This window comes from Glycine soja, chromosome 3, assembly GCF_004193775.1.
Source record: "Glycine soja cultivar W05 chromosome 3, ASM419377v2, whole genome shotgun sequence".
Taxonomy (NCBI): Eukaryota; Viridiplantae; Streptophyta; class Magnoliopsida; order Fabales; family Fabaceae; genus Glycine; species Glycine soja.
In genome coordinates, this window is record NC_041004.1 from 29,336,554 (window position 1) to 29,352,962 (window position 16,409).

The 16,409-nt window shown below is 35.0% G+C and overlaps 1 pseudogene; it reads left to right on the top strand.

The window, feature by feature from the left end:
- The first annotated feature begins 4,407 nt into the window (after positions 1-4,407).
- LOC114405105 lies at positions 4,408-12,554 on the top strand (annotated as a pseudogene).
- The last annotated feature ends 3,855 nt before the right edge of the window (positions 12,555-16,409 follow it).

Consider the following 16,409-nt stretch of genomic DNA (forward strand, 5'->3'; position numbering starts at 1 on the left):
CTTAAGCACAAACCACAATTCATGGCCTGTTTTGCTGATGATTTACAACCTCCCTCCTTCGTTGTGCATGAAGCAAAAATACATTATCCTATGTATGATGATAGCGGGTCCAAGGCAGCCAGAGAATGATATTGATGTGTATCTCACTCCGTTGATTGAAGACTTAAGAAAATTGTGGGAAGACGGGGGTCATGTGTGGGATGGGCATTTGTAGGAGACATTCAGGTTACGCTCAATGATGTTGTGTACTGTTAATGACTTTCTAGCATATGGAAATTTAAGTGGATATAGTGTCAAAGAATATCATGCATGTCCTATCTGTGAGAGAAAAACGAGCTTCATCCAACTGAAACATGGAAAAAAGACAGTGTATACCAGACACCAAAGGTTTTTGAAACCTTTTCGCCCGTATCGACAATTGAAGAAAGCTTTTAATGGAAGTTAGGAGAATGAAAGTGTGTCGCAGCCATTAGCTGGAAATGAAGTTTATGATCAGGTGAAGGACATCATAACTATACTTGGTAAGACCCAAAAGAAGACATCATCTGAGACGAACATATGGAAGAAAAGGTATATATTCTTTGATCTTCCATACTAGTTTGATCTACATGTGCGTCATTGTATAGACGTTATGCATGTCAAGAAAAATGTATGTGATAGTTTAATTGGTACCCTTCTTAACATTAAAGGCAAGACAAATGATGGTTTGAAAAGTCGTCAAAACCTGGTTGACATGGGAATATGAGAGCAGTTGCATCCGATATCATAAGGTCGTCGAACATATCTGCCCTTAGCATGCCACACATGTCAACAGCAGAGAAGAGAAGTTTTTGTCAATGTCTGCGAAATGTAAAAGTGCCACAAGGATACTCTTCAAACATCAAGAGCCTTGTAGCCCTCAACAATCTCAAGTTGGTTGGCTTGAAGTCTCATGATTGTCGTCTTAATGCAACAACTATTGCCTATAGCAATTCGCAGAATCTTGCCTGACAAATTTAGGGTTGCAATAACCTGTTTGTGCTTTCAGTTTAATGTTATCTGTAGCAAAGTCATTGACCCTTGACAATTGGATGATTTGGAGAATGAGGCTACCATTGTCCTTTGTCAGTTGGAGATGTATTTTCCTCCATCATTTTTTGATGTAATGGTTCACTTAATTGTTCATCTTGTAGGGGAGATTCGGTTGTGTGGTCCGATTTTTTTACAGTGGATGTATCCAGTTGAAGAGTACAAGAAGATGTATCTAGTTTTTTTACGAGGTTACAATGTTGTAACAATGACTCAACATGAAGTATCACAAGCACATCTGTATATCTTAAATAACACACAGGAGGTCATTCCCTACATACATACTCACAAAGAATATTTGACATCTATTCACCCAAAAATGAACATGATGAAAGTGCTGCAAGAGAATAATAGAACCTTCATAAACTGGTTTAAAGAAACAATCTTCAGTGATGACAATGCCTCTAAAACATTAAGATTGTTGGTTGTTGGTCCAAATCTAAATGTCCCCACTTGGAAGGGATATGATATCAACAATTATTCTTTCTATACAAAGTTACAAGATGATAAAAGTAGTGTGCAGAATAGTGGGGTGACTTTTGAGGCTAATTCTGAACACTTTTCTAGTGCATCAGATAACAACCCAATTCAAACCTCAATGCCTTACTTTGGAGTCATTGAAGAAATTTAGGAGCTTGATTATAACCAATTTAGAGTGGTTGTATTTAAATGTCAGTGGGTTAATGGAAATACAGGTGTTCATCGAGATCAAATGGGATTTACTTTAGCAGACCTTAATAAGGTGGCCTACAAGGATGAACCTTTCATTATGGCAAAACAAGCAAGACAGGTGTTTTATGTCCAAGATCCGTGTGATTCAAGATTATCGGTGGTTCTACAAAGAAGACCAATTGGTAGTAGGGACTAGAATCATGATTCCATACTTGACATTTGTGATACGCCTGCTTTTTTCACAAAAATGCCTTGCATAATTCAGCATGACGAGGTCGATGATGTACATGCGATTCGTAATGATCACGATGAAGGTTTATGAGAGAACATTCTTGCGTAACTGCATTGTATCAATGTAATGTTTATCATATTATGTTATTTGTTACCAATTTATGTAATGTGCATATTTACAATTTCTTTCGTATATGCTAATTTTAATCGATGGACATTAATGAATTTGTTTTATTTGCACAGGGTCATGGGAACACCTCCAACGTCCCCGCCGCATTCCGATGGTCATTAGGAGGCTATGCCTAAAAAGACTAGACAATCCACACAACTGAGAAGGTTGACTTTAAGAACCTTAGATTAGCCTAGACCAACGGTTAATGTCGATCCTGCAAGTGGAAGAGGATCAGGCCCACAAAAATAGAAGTTCCACAGCTATTTAGGGGTCCTAACTAGAGAAAAGATTCCTATTGTACATAGAAATTGGAAAGATGTGTTGGAATCTCTGAAGGACCTAGTATGGGATGACATTTTGGTAAGTAAACTTAACAGTGACATGTATTTAATTTCTTGTTATTAATAGTTTAAAATGTTGACTGGTACTAAATGTTAATTGTTAAATATGTTATGCAGACCAAATTTGATATCCCAAAAGCCTCAAATGCCAAGAAAAAGGTGATGCCCATGATGGCCACTAGATGGAGGCAATTTAAGTCTTCACTATCCACTAAATTTGTCTATGCTAACATTGACGAGGAAGAAAAAGAAGATCCTTCTATAAAATATGGTATAGATCAACAAACTTGGGATGAATTTGCTGCGAGTCGTAAGACCCCTACCTGATGGGTTAGATGTTTGTTAGTTTAATTTAAATACTTTATAGAAATATATGATTTTGTTTCATTTAATTACATGGAAATACTATAAGGTGTATTACAGGAAATAAGGAAAAAGGTGCAACAAATTCAGAAAAACAATGACTGCCCCCACGTACTGTCTCGTGGGGGTTATGATTTGCTTGAGAAAAAACTAATAGACGAAAAAAGAGAAAAACGAAAAGAAGAGGCAATGCTAACTGAGAAGACACCATTGCTTAAGGACCCTCCATCTCCCATTGAAAGAGATGTGAAGTGGAAAATGGCTCGCACAAAGCGATATGGGTAAATGACATCTCAGGTAACACAAGAAATATCAGATAGAATTGTGAGTTCATGGTTGACATATAATTTGAATCTAATTTTTGTGTTTTATAATAATCACCTCATTTGATGTTGAATATGTCGTGCTTGTTATATGACTCATTAGAAGAGCAGACGATGCAGGGCAGTTTTGTTCCCCATGGTCGTGACGACATACTCAATACTGCCATTGAACGACCGGAGCATCCAGGTTGTGTTTTTGTAGCGGCGTCTGGTATGACAATCAGTCGATATTATGGAAGGACATCATGTGGCTCTAGCAGTTCCTCTACATCAATCACCCAGCAACAGTTGGCTGACATAATTGGAAGCCTTAAGTAAGAGTGGAGGAATGAGATAATTGGAAACCTCAAGGAAGAAGTCCGGAATGAGATTGAAGAAGAAAATAAGCGTAGTCTGGAGAAACTGAAACAAGAGTTGAAGGATGCCATAAAATTGAGTTTTCCCAAATGGGATCATAGTACTCACCCCTGATTGAGGCATATATACAGGCATTATGTGCACGTGTTAGCACAAAAGGGAGCAATGCTGAAACTGCTGTCATCCTGACTATGGGGTTATATGTGCAACAAAAATTGTACACACCTGGTGGCCTTGGGGAAAATATATGAGGGGGGGGGGGGTCTAGCATTCACAATGTGGCTTATGCCGATGATGTGGTAAGGGTCAGTGTTGAAAAATTTTTAGACGATGACGCCCAAGTCCCATTCCCGACATCAGAAATACAATATGTCAGGCAGGCCCTTCAAACATTCATTGCATGGCCAACAAATCTTGTGAAACTTGTGTCCCAGGAGGTAAATTTTAATTTGCAATACATGTATTAACAGTTTTGTACATAGATATAAATTAGTTACTCACATTACTTTAATTTTTGTTTACATGATGCAAATAGGACTCACATATTAGTCCAAAGAAACTGGATGAACCTCTTCAAAGGCCGAATAATATTTCTGAAGATGATCCCTTGCATTAGTTGATTAGGAGCCTATACGACATTTACGAGAAGCCTATTGAGTTAATGTGGGATGCCACTAAATTTGGGATTCCAAATGTAGATGCATCTTTTCTTCTTAACATATTTTGATGTAAATGAAATAATATCAGGCGACAAATGTTTGAACATAGCTATACTACAATTATGGATGATGTAAGTAAATTTCATATGCTTCATTAATAACTAATATTTGTTATGATATACAACACAATCAATTTTCATTTCACTGTTGAACATAGGTTTATGGAGAAGTGGAGCTCCAGTTTGGGTCATGGTTCGGTGAATGGATTCCTTGAGCCTCAGTCGATACACCATGCAAAGGATAGACATGCTAAATGTGAACATTACATACAAACTTGGGTGAAGGAATCTCAACAACAGGTGTACCTAGGAGCTTACCTGAACCAGTAAGTAGTATTTATACAAATTCTTGTAAAAAAATGTTTGAATTATAAGTAGCTAATTTTTTTAAAAATTCAGGGCCCATTGGCAGCTGCTTGTACTATGTCCAATGAACAATGTTGTTATCTGGTTATGTTCATTATGTAAGAAGCCTGATATTCATATCAAAGTCACAATTAACAAGTTAAGTTTTATATTCTAACTAATTTAATGTATTATAATATTTGAATGACCAATTTTTAATCGTCATATATACATTGATGTTTTATTTTTCTCCCCAGTGCAATGAAGATAGTAAAGAACATTGTGGATGCTAAAAATGATCAAGGAACTCCTAAGTGGATTGAAGTCAAGGTTAGTCATTTATATGTTGTGCTTATTTATGACTCGTGGTGTTTACATAGTAACTTCAGTACAGTTGTTCAATTCAATTATGATTTATATTGAATGTAGAGCCATGTTCAAAGCGGAGGCTATGAGTGTGGCTATTATGTGATGCATTGGATGTGGAACATAGTAAGCGGGGGTTTAAAGGATAATTGGAGCATGGTATGTTTGCTTCAACAACTTTAAATTAGTACCTCAGTATAACTTTTAAATCATTTTACATGTATCTCACATATTATTTGTATATTTCATATTTTGTAGTGGTTTGTTGATGGCACGACATTAGACATGGAGACAATAACAACAATTTGCAAGAAATGGGAAGCATATTAGTCGTCTTATACGACTAACTTTTGTATAAAAAACTTTTTTCAAAACATGTATAGTTTCCCCAATTTACAGTTCTTTTGTAGGAATTTGTAAATAAATCTTGATATGTTTAGATACATGTCATTAGAGTATCTTTAATTGGAATTAATGATAAAATTTGTACAATTTTAGGTCAAAAGAGGCTAAAGTCTTGAAGTCCTAAAAGGAGCAATCGAGCTAAGCGGAACCTGTGGGCTCAGCGTGCATCTACCGCTAAGTGCAGCTACAACGCGCTTAGCGTGATGAGAGAATCTGGAAGAGCACAAGAATCGAGGCCGCAAGCTAAGTGCGCGATCAGCTCACTAAGCGAGACGTTCGTCTCTTGCCAGGCTCAGCGCACGACTGGCACCAAGCCCAAATCCACTTACTCGCACTAAGCGCGACATCGTGATTTCATAGCCTATTTAAAGCCTGATTTGTCAGAATTAGGGACACAACACTTTTACCATAGCTGCATACTTTTGCACAGAATTCGAAAAGAGTGCTTTGGAGGCAGTAGCTAAGCAAGGAAGCTAGGGTTCATCACTTTGAGAGATTAGAGAGTGTTTGAGTGATTGTGAGGTGCCAAAAAGAGGAGGAGGGATCCCCTTTCCTATGTAAGCAACAATTCCTCTGTACTTTCTGCTTCACTTGTATTAGGGTTCCTTGTATGGCTGGCTAAAAACCCTAGTTGGGGATTTCTAATGAACAGTTAATGTAATTACTTTTCATATCTAATTAATTGTGTTTTGTGTGTTCAATGCTTCTTTCAATGCTTAATTACTACATGCTCCTGGTCTGATCACCCACTTATGTGTATTGTTAGGTGACTTTAGCCTTGGAAAATGTACTGTTGCCTTAGAAATTGATAGAAGTAGGGCTAAATAACTGCATTACCAGGGATGGATTGCAGGGTTTTAGTTTTCTTATTATACTGTGATGATAATGCTGTTTAAGTTAAGTCTAGTCCAACAAGAGGGATTTGAGCATGAAGCTTGGGTTAAATTAATCTAAACTTAGAGGGATCGAGGTTTAGTACTTTAGGCTTCAGCATAGAACACAAGAACATGATCAATTAGAGAAATATCTTCATATGCATCAACTCGTGTGTTAGAAAGACCCAATGCATTTTACCTATTACTGTCAACTTTTAAGTACTTGCATTTGATGCTTTTTAACATAGAATCTAGTTTACTTTTGTTTATATTATAAATTATCAATGTTTTTCACACAATGCCCTATTTCTGAATAAAACTTTGTCTAATAAGCAAGTTCCCTGAGTCTGATACTCGGATCATTCCGTTTTAATTTTAAATACTTGGCGACCCGGTGCGCATGCCGGTATATTACTTTCCCTTTGATATAAGTGTTTGTAAACTTAAGAAAAAGGAACTGTGTGGGGAAGCGAACACATCATATTTTGTAAAAGTTCAAAACATCCGATGTAGAAAGCTTTAGATGATATAGGACAAACCACTATGGTCAATTTGATGGTTACTGTAAACATTAAAAACACTTATGTACAAATTTTGGCATTTATTTTACAATAAATATTTATATTTGGGTATTTCATTTTATCTGCACCAAATCCATTGAAAAATTCATTGTATTCACAATAGTAAGTTGCGTGGATAGAATAACTATTTTTTATGCGTCCAATGTGCCAACTATGCAGGTCATTATGATCACTTTGTTATTTTCATAGCCCTGATGATACGTGACAATTGATCTGAAGCTTGTTTACTTATCAGACCCATGTAAGTTGATGTTAAGGTTTTAATTTTTGAATATTTTTGTTCCCCAAACCCTAACTTACATTCTTTTGTTAACATGTCGTCATTGTTGAAAATGACAAATGTCAATGTGTGTTGGATACAAGAACTGGAAATTTTAAGGATCGTCAAGCTGTTTATGAAGGTGAGGTGGTACTTGTAGAACAACCTGACAAAAGCACCTTAGATGCTCCCGATCTAAGAACTAAGGGTGAACTTACTCCACAACAAGGTAAGAACATCACATTGTACACAATTCAATTTTGAACTTTAAAAAAATTGAGGCTTTAGGACTTTAAGAGTTGCTTGAGAACTGAACAATCCAAAATCCTTTTGCTACTCAATCCAGTAAGGAGGTTCATTAATGGAACCAACTATCTTAAGAAGTTTATTTGAGGACAAAGATATAAATTTTGAAGTTTTAGTTTATCCTACTACTTGTAGTTTAACCTTTTGGTTCTATGTGGACAGGGTGGTATTCTCATTATTGGCTTCCACTCATCCCGTTAATTGGAAGCACAAACTACTCATTCTGTTATTTATTTATTTTTCTTCTGCTTTTGTTGGTTTACATTTCCTTTCTTGATTTAAGGGCTGAAATAACTAAGTAAATTTCTTAGGCAATCTTATTAGTGGGTGTCAAGCTACAAATGATCATAACAAAGAAGGGACTTAGGATTGAAGACAGAGGGGAAGTATTCAAGGGTGCACCAGTGGTGGAGCCAAGAGATGACCTGTTCTGGTTCAACCGTCCATCCCTTCTTCTCTTTATCATTCATCTTGTTTTCTTTCAGGTAGTCTCACTATTTTTTTTTCCTAAAGTTCTGTCATATAAAGCATTATTATGTCCCAAAAATAGTTATGTTTGCTTTTATTATGATCAATTGTAACAGGGCACTAAAATTGGAATTTATGGATCTAATTGCTCGGAATGGATTGTGGCAATGGAGGTTTGACACTTCTATAACCCTTGTGTTCTCAAAATTTTCTCTATTGTTCTTTCTTGCTATAATGCTATCATATCATAGTTCATAATTATGTTTATATTGGTGTAGTCTTGTTCCGCTCAAAGCTTTGTTTGTGTGCCTTTCTATGACACCCTTGGTAAGTTTTCTCTGAGATCAACTTGTTAAATAAATTCACGTATGCCCACTTCTCTCTCTCATCTTTATTGTTCTGTGATTAAGATGCATGCCAATCATATGATCCTAACCAAAGCCAATCTTCAGACTTTGTTTATTTTACATGTCTTAGTAAATAGATATGGTGCTCATTCTCTTTATTAGTGCGAAATTATTTAATTATTTTTCTAGTCTAAATAAAAAAAAGCAACATTCAAATTTTAATTAAGGCATTTTTTTCTGTTTTAAATGCAGGGGCCTGGTGCTGCAAATTTTATCATAGATCATGCAGAAGTAGATTTTGTGTTCATTGAAGATAAGAAGGTTAAAGAGGTAAGGAAGAAAGATCAATTTTTTATAAAAAAAAGTTAATATTCTGCTTCAGATGATTTTCTATATCAGAGATTCAGAGCAGTAGTTTATAGGCTCTTACTGAGTCCCTATACCATTTGCAGCTTTTAAATCCTGAATGTAAATCTTCAAAGCGGCTGAAAGGTAAATTTATGTGTTTAATTTCCAATATTTTTGTGCTCTAGCTAGCAAAACAATTTAATGAGATAAACTAAAATTGATTAGGGTTACAACCATGGTGTGCTTCATTTCATTAACAAAGGAAGAGACAGCTAAAGCCACTGCAATTCGAATTAAGCCATATTCGTGGCATGACTTCTTGCACTTGGTTAGTAAGTAGGGAATTGGTCATCCAATGCATAAATCATACCTCTATGCTTATTAGCACTAAAGGAATTCCTATCTTGTATAATTGTTTGGTTTGTTTTCTTCAGTTGCAAACGCGTTTTTTATTTTTATGATACAATTGTAGAATTTGGTTTGTTTTGTGAAGGTTAGATGCTGCACTTTCTAGAAAATTGTTCACACGGGATAAATGAGTTACTTTTTTCTTTTTTCTTTTGTAAAGGTGTTGTGTTATCTATTTGAACCTCTTTAATTGAATCAGTTGCTCTTTTGTGAAATAAACGTAATTCCAAGTTGGCACAAACTTTACAAAAATAAAAATAAAAAATTCATATGGATATATGGTGTTTAAACTATTCTCTGTAGGCTATTCCTGTAATTCCTCGTAGTTAGTTGTCTGTCTGATCTAGTTAAAATGGACTAACTATTATTCTTTCAGGGAAAAGAATACCCAAAAAGTACTTTTCCTCCTCAGGCTCATGACATTTGCGCAATAATGTACACTAGTGGGACAAGTGGAGACCCTAAAGGTGTTGTTTTAACGAATGAAAACGTAATGGCTTTAGTAAGAGGAATGGATCTTTTCATGGAACAATTTGAAGACAAGGTAAATCTAGTGCTTGATACACTGGAAAATTGTTATGATACCATGCATTTTTCTCATAACAAAAGTCACAAGAATACTATGAATTTGCATAGATGATTGTGGATGATGTGTATTTATCATTCCTACCCTTGGCTCATATCCTTGATTGCACTATTAAGTGTGTTGTTTATACTTTGTTTCAATGAATAAGAATATTTGTTTCAGGGATCAAGAAAGCAGTGGAAGAACTCAATCCAGTAAGGAGAATAGTTTTTGGCATGCTCTACAACTAGTAAGTTGGAATTCTATATGATGCTATATTTAGTTGTAACATTTTTTGGTAAAAGTAATAGTACTTTCATTTATTGAGATCATGGATTTTGGGCTGAGGCAGTTTTGCTAATTCATAGTTTTCTTTAAATGCAGCAAACTTGGTTGGATGAAAAAACAATACAAACATAGACAAGCATCACGTTTAACCAATTTATTAGCCTTTAGAAAGGTTGTATAATATCTCTTACCTAAAACTTGTATTTTTATCTTTCTTGAAAATAGACTTCTTTTACATATGGGTAAAACCTTCTCCAAATTTTCAACCTACTCCTATCCTAACTCCTACCCCTCCATTTTAGGTCAAAGCTAGGGCTTGGGGGTCATGTTCAACTAATAATATCTAGTGGGGCAGCCTTGTAATGACACCCAAGTAAATTTCAAATGTGTTGGAAAAAACAATTTTATTAATATTTCTTATAGTATAACTATATTTCTTGTTACCATAGCCTTGGCATACAAAGGCACAAGTAGTGACACGCAAGAATTCTTCCAAGACACTTGAAATTTACTTGGGTATCATTAAATATGTAAACTCATTCTTAATTTAGTGAATCTTATTTTCAAACTAACAAAAGTTTCAACCAAGAAAAGAGACTTGATTAAAAAATATGTTATTAGTCGATAAATTATTATATAGCTCAAAATATCTAGTATTCACTAATCTGTTAGACAAGTGGCCTCAGATATCTTAAGAAGGGGGGGTTGAATTAAGATATTCCAAACTACTTCCCCAATTTAGAAATCTATTTCACTTTCTTTTCAAGTTATAAATTCCCTTAACAATGAACTTCTTAAATATTAATTCAAATAAAACAATTTGAATATGAATATAAAGCAATAATAAACAAAGGAGATTAAGGGAAGAGAAAGTGCAAACTCAGATTTATACTGGTTCGGCCACACCCTTGTGCCTACGTCCAGTCCCCAAGCAACCCGCTTGAGAGTTCCACTATCTTGTAAATTCCTTTTACAAGTTCTAAACACACAAGGACAATCCTTCCTTTGTGTTTAGAATTCCTTTACAACAAGAGACCCACGGTCTCTTAATCCCTTAGAGAATGAGAAGAAGAAGAAGAATGAATCTCTCTAGAAAGAGATAGATTTTACAGATTGAGCGCTCAAATAATTCCTTTATGAATTGCAATTGAATTGGCCAAGGAATTCTTAAGAGGATAAAATGATTTTTGCTCTTTGAGAGGATAAACACTTGTTGTTCTGAAAAACTCTGAGCAAATTCGTGTTTAAGTCACATATATATAGACCATCGGTGGTCATGAATAAAGCCTTTGAAAAGTTGTGACTCTTAGAATTATTTTTCTGAAAATCCTGTTTGGTAATCGATTACAGTAATTGTGTAATCGATTACAACTTTTAAAATTTGAATTAAAACGTTTACTAACTACTGGTAATCGATTACCAGAATTGTGTAATCGATTACACAGTCTAAAATTTCAAATTCAAATTTTAGTAGCTGTTATAAAATATATTTGGCCACTGGTAATCGATTACATCCTCTGGTAATCGATTACCAGAGAGTAAAACCTTTGTAAAACACTTTTTAATTTAAATTACTTGGCCAAACCTTTTGCTAATTCAATTAGGAATTCCCTTCCTAATATACTAGTGATCATCTTGATGTTGTGACTTGTAATCTTGAAGTATTGTCTTGAATGTAATCTTGAAAAGCCCATTTGCATCAATTTTATCATATCATTATGATCATCATCAAAACACCAAAGACAATTGCATCTACATAATCTTCACACAAAAATCTAGAGTTAACAAAGGAAGCTATTAAAGATGGATGGTTTCACACAGGTAATTGAGTTGTCATTTCCTGAAAAATCTATAGTTAACAAAGGAAGCTATTAAAGATGGATGGTTTCACACAGGTAATTGAGTTGTCATTTCCTGCCCCAAAAAATGAATTTGTTTTTAGGAATCTTTATATGGTCTAATGTGATTGTGTGTCATTGCCTGGTATCCTCAGGGGACATAGGAGAAATGCTTCCTAATGGTGTTATTAAGATTATTGACATGAACAAGAATCTTGTTAAACTTTCCCAAGGAGAGTATATAGCACTTGAGCATCTAGAAAATGTTTATGGGGTCACTCCTATAGTTGAAGATGTAAGTATTTCTACAAGTTCAACACAGTTAATTGGTACACTTTTTAGTACATAGACTCTAAGTAATGGTAAGTTTGTGATTCATTTTATGTATGTTTTACCGTTAGATATGGGTTTATGGGAATAGCTTCAAATCAATGTTAGTTGCAGTAGTAGTTCCAAATGAAGAAGTTGCCAATAAGTGGGCATATTCAAATGGTCACATAGCTTCTTTCTCCAAACTCTACTTTCTCGGTCAACTAAAGAAATATGTTCTATTTGAGCTCAAGTTGATAGTTGAGAGAAATAAGGTAACATCTACAGACAATGAAATGATGCTTCTTTCTATGTGACTATTTCTCCATGATATAGCTTTAGGTCATCAAATGTTGTTAAAATAAAGCTTTATTGCTTTAGGTATGAAAAAAGAAGCTTAAAATGATTTAACTTTTGTTGGAAAGATTTATAAACCATAGCATAGACATCAAACTATAAGATTTTGGTCTTGCAATCATATATGATTCTCTAATTGTCTTGTTTACTCTTCAATTTTTGTCCTTCATAAAACTAGCTAAGGGGATTTGAACATATCAAGGGGGTCATATTAGAACCGCATGAATTTGACATGAAAGATTAAAAGTTGATTAGTGTTCATTAAAAAAAGTTAATTAGTCACTATTAGAAAATATACTTTTTACATTGGTTATTTGTGACTTACTACATCGGTTTTTAACTGATGTTAAAAGTACCGATGTTGAAAGTATTATCGTTAACATCAGTTTTTCAAAATCGATGTTAACGTAAAATTGACAACATCGGTTATTTAAATAACCGATGTTATATAATAAGAATTACACAGAAAAAAATGTATGAATATTGACAATTGACATCGGTTTTTACACAAAACTGATGTTAGCTTATAGATTAACATCGGTTTTCTATAAAAATCAATCTTAACTTATACTTTTACATCGATTCTGTATACAAACCGATGTTAAATTCCAAACGTTAACATTGGTTTTAGTAAAAAATCGATGTTAACTTATACATTAACATCCGTTTTGGTAGAAAACTGATGTTAACATTTTTTATATTAACATCAATTTTTAACAAAAATCCGATGTTAACGTATAAGTTAACATCGGTTTTTTTTTTTACAGAAACCGATGTTAACGCTTTGGATATTAACATTGGTTTTTATATTGAACCAATGTTAATATACACAAACAACATTGGTTTTCGAAAAACCGATGTTAACTTATACGTCAACATCAGTTTTTTTAAATAAGCGATGTTGTTTGTGTATATTAGCATCGGTTTTTTTAAATAACTGATGTTGTTATTAGGATTTTTTTTAATACACTTTCTGTTTTTACAAAAAAATCCGAAATTTAACCTGTAAATTTCAAATCATACCACACAACACAACATATATCATTTGTATTCTGCTTTCAAACAGTTTTTAGCATAAAGCTAGATAGTAAACTATCAATTGTAAAAAATCAATTGATAACTATGAATAAATAATTTATTAATAACTATCAATAAAGAATATTCAATGTTAAAATAAAACATCAATTGTAAAAAATGTAAAGCAAGCTAGTAAACTAATTAAGGAACCTAAAATTACATAGTTCCCTAACATCATAAGTTCCCTAACATCCTAAGTTTGATTTTTAACTTTGAGATAATATTGTGCCCACTGGATGCAAAGTGCCTTCAATCTCTCTGCTTCCAATGGTCTAACATCATTGAAATACTGCATGGTCAAATAAAACATAAGTTAATAATGTAATACCAATGATAAGAAAATCAACTTTGTTTGAAATAAACAATTACCGTTTCCTAGTTATTCCTGAAACTTCCTAAGATTATAGTGGCCATCCAGTTCATGACGTAATAGCCACACTCAATGCTTCTTTTTTGTCTATTACACTAAATACATAATGAAATTTGGATATTAAACGTTAACTACAATTAGTGTACACACACATAAAATATATATAAGTAAAAGTTTTATTTAAATCATGTACCTTAACAACAATCCACCTAGCAGTAGCAGCCTTCGATTTAGGTTGTGGAGTATCATCAAGTCCTTTCAAAGCACTTTTGAATACAAGGAACATTAAAATATTGATGTTGTTGAGTAATGGTAATGCAAATGTACATATTGAAAAACAACACTAACTTGTTAATTATTCCTTTAAGGTAGTTGTCTAGCCTGTTATGCAAGGAACTAAACCAGACAACTAGATTTTCCTTAGGCAAAATGACAACCATTTTCCAGTGTGCACTGTAGTGGAGACCAATATGGGTTATTGTAGTATTATACATTATTTAAATTTAGGTGTTCAGTTTTACTTACCCATTTAGGTAGATTCCAAGGTAGACATCCCATTTTGAACTCTACATCCAAGTCTTCATGTAACTTTCTAATTCAAATTACGATTGCTCAGATCTCTGAATGGATTGTGGCTCGAGGAATCCATACACATCAGAATTCCCCGCTCGCATACTTGTCTCAGTCAAATGCCGATTGTTGTTAACACAAAGTTAATTATGTGTGAATTTAAAATAATAACTTAGGTAATTAACAATAATCTAAATTGACTTACAGAATCCACAACTGTATAACAGATATGCTAAAACATTGACCATCGTGTGCAATTTTAGACAGATCTAAGTGCTTTATGTACAATGGAAAGCGTTCATTAAACACCACGAACACGGTAGCATCCCACATAACATGTAGAGGCTTCAAAAAAAGTTGTGGGATGATCAATGTCATTAAATATAGGGGATCATGTACCTGAGGATCTGGCCCATCTAATTAACATAATTTAATTACAGTGAACAAATCAATTAACAAGAAGAAGCATATAATCAGAGTAAAATACATGTTCTGATAAACGCTTTATGAGATGTGTTGGCCAAGCAAGGAAGGTGTTAAGTGTCTGCTCCACTAAACTAACCTCGTTAGTGGGTACAGGAATGGGAGCCTCTGCATCATTAACCTCCTCAATACCAACCTTCACTTGGCCATGCAACAAATGGATTTTTTAAACCGTTGTGGATCCCTCATAAACTCTTCCTAGGGCAACCAAGCGAGAAGGGTTTTCTTTGATGTACAACCCGCATTTGTCTGAGTCACCTGTCTCTGGATCGTTCCCTGAGGGATCAACATAACTCTCCTTTGTGCTGACACAAGCAGCTGAGGGACCAACCACAGGCTCCGGAGGCAGTGCAAGTCCCTGTGATTGTATCTGTGATTGAAACTGGGATTACATCTGGCTGAAGGATAACATCAGTTGTCGAGTCACTTTTTCTGTGATCGACTCCTCCAGCTGGTCCCTGATTTGTTGAGCCAGCTGCTCAAGTTCTTCAGGAGCCATCGAGGAAGAACTACGGGAGGTTCATGGAGCCAATCCAAAGTGTTGCTTTATGGTCACACCGGCTCCAGTAGCACACACACGGCCAGGGTGTTCTAATCACCCAATGGCAGCAGTCAGGACATCCTAACGTCCATGGGGGACAAATGAACCCTGTGACGCCTGCTCCTCCAAAGAATCTTGTACAAAACACATATATTTGTTTAGTCATTCACAGAATAAACAAAGATAATTACAATTCTTAATTGAAAATGACTTACAATCTTCTCAGCAATTTCCTTTGTTGCCTCAGACGTCATCTGCCCAGTTTTCTTGGTGCGAGTCATCTTCCACTTCACTTGTCGTCTGATGGGAAATGGAGGGTCAATGATGCCCTCAGTGCTTCCGGACTGAGCAGCTTCCTCCAGTTTTTTCTTAGTCTTCTCAACCATCAGCTTTTGTTCTAAATATTCATAACCCCCACGAGACAACACGTGGGGGGCGGTGTTTTGCTTCTGGATGGCCTGTGCCTTTTTCCGCACGTCCTGCAAAAATCGAACATTAATGAAAATGATTACTACAATGTATTATAAGAATTGATTTTTTAGTGGAAAACAATTAAAATGACAAAGTACATACCTTCCACGAGGGGTCTCTGCGGGTCTGACAAAACTGGACCCATTTCTCCTTGCTAATGTCATATTTTTTAGAAACAGTGCCGTCCACACTGTCCTTGTCGACTGCAAGTGTCCATTTCCTCGTCAAATCATATTTAAATTGTCTCCACCACTCACCGACAGTCTGAAGTACTTTCTTCTTTGTCCTACCATCAGAAGCTTCAGGCATATCAAATTCCTCCAGACAAACAATAAATTAGGTTTTATTGTTAGTAAATTATAAATTTTGGCTAATAAAGAAAATCAAAGATGAAAAATAAAATACCTGAATATCCTCCTATATCAAATCCTTCTGAGTAGCAGGGACTTCCTTCCAAGTCTCTTATGTGACGTCGACCTTATCATGAGCAACAATCCCCAAATATGTTCTTAATTTCTTCTTGTGGGGACCGTCGACCTTCCCGATCGTAGGATCGACATGGACCATCGGTCTCTCTACCCCAGGTG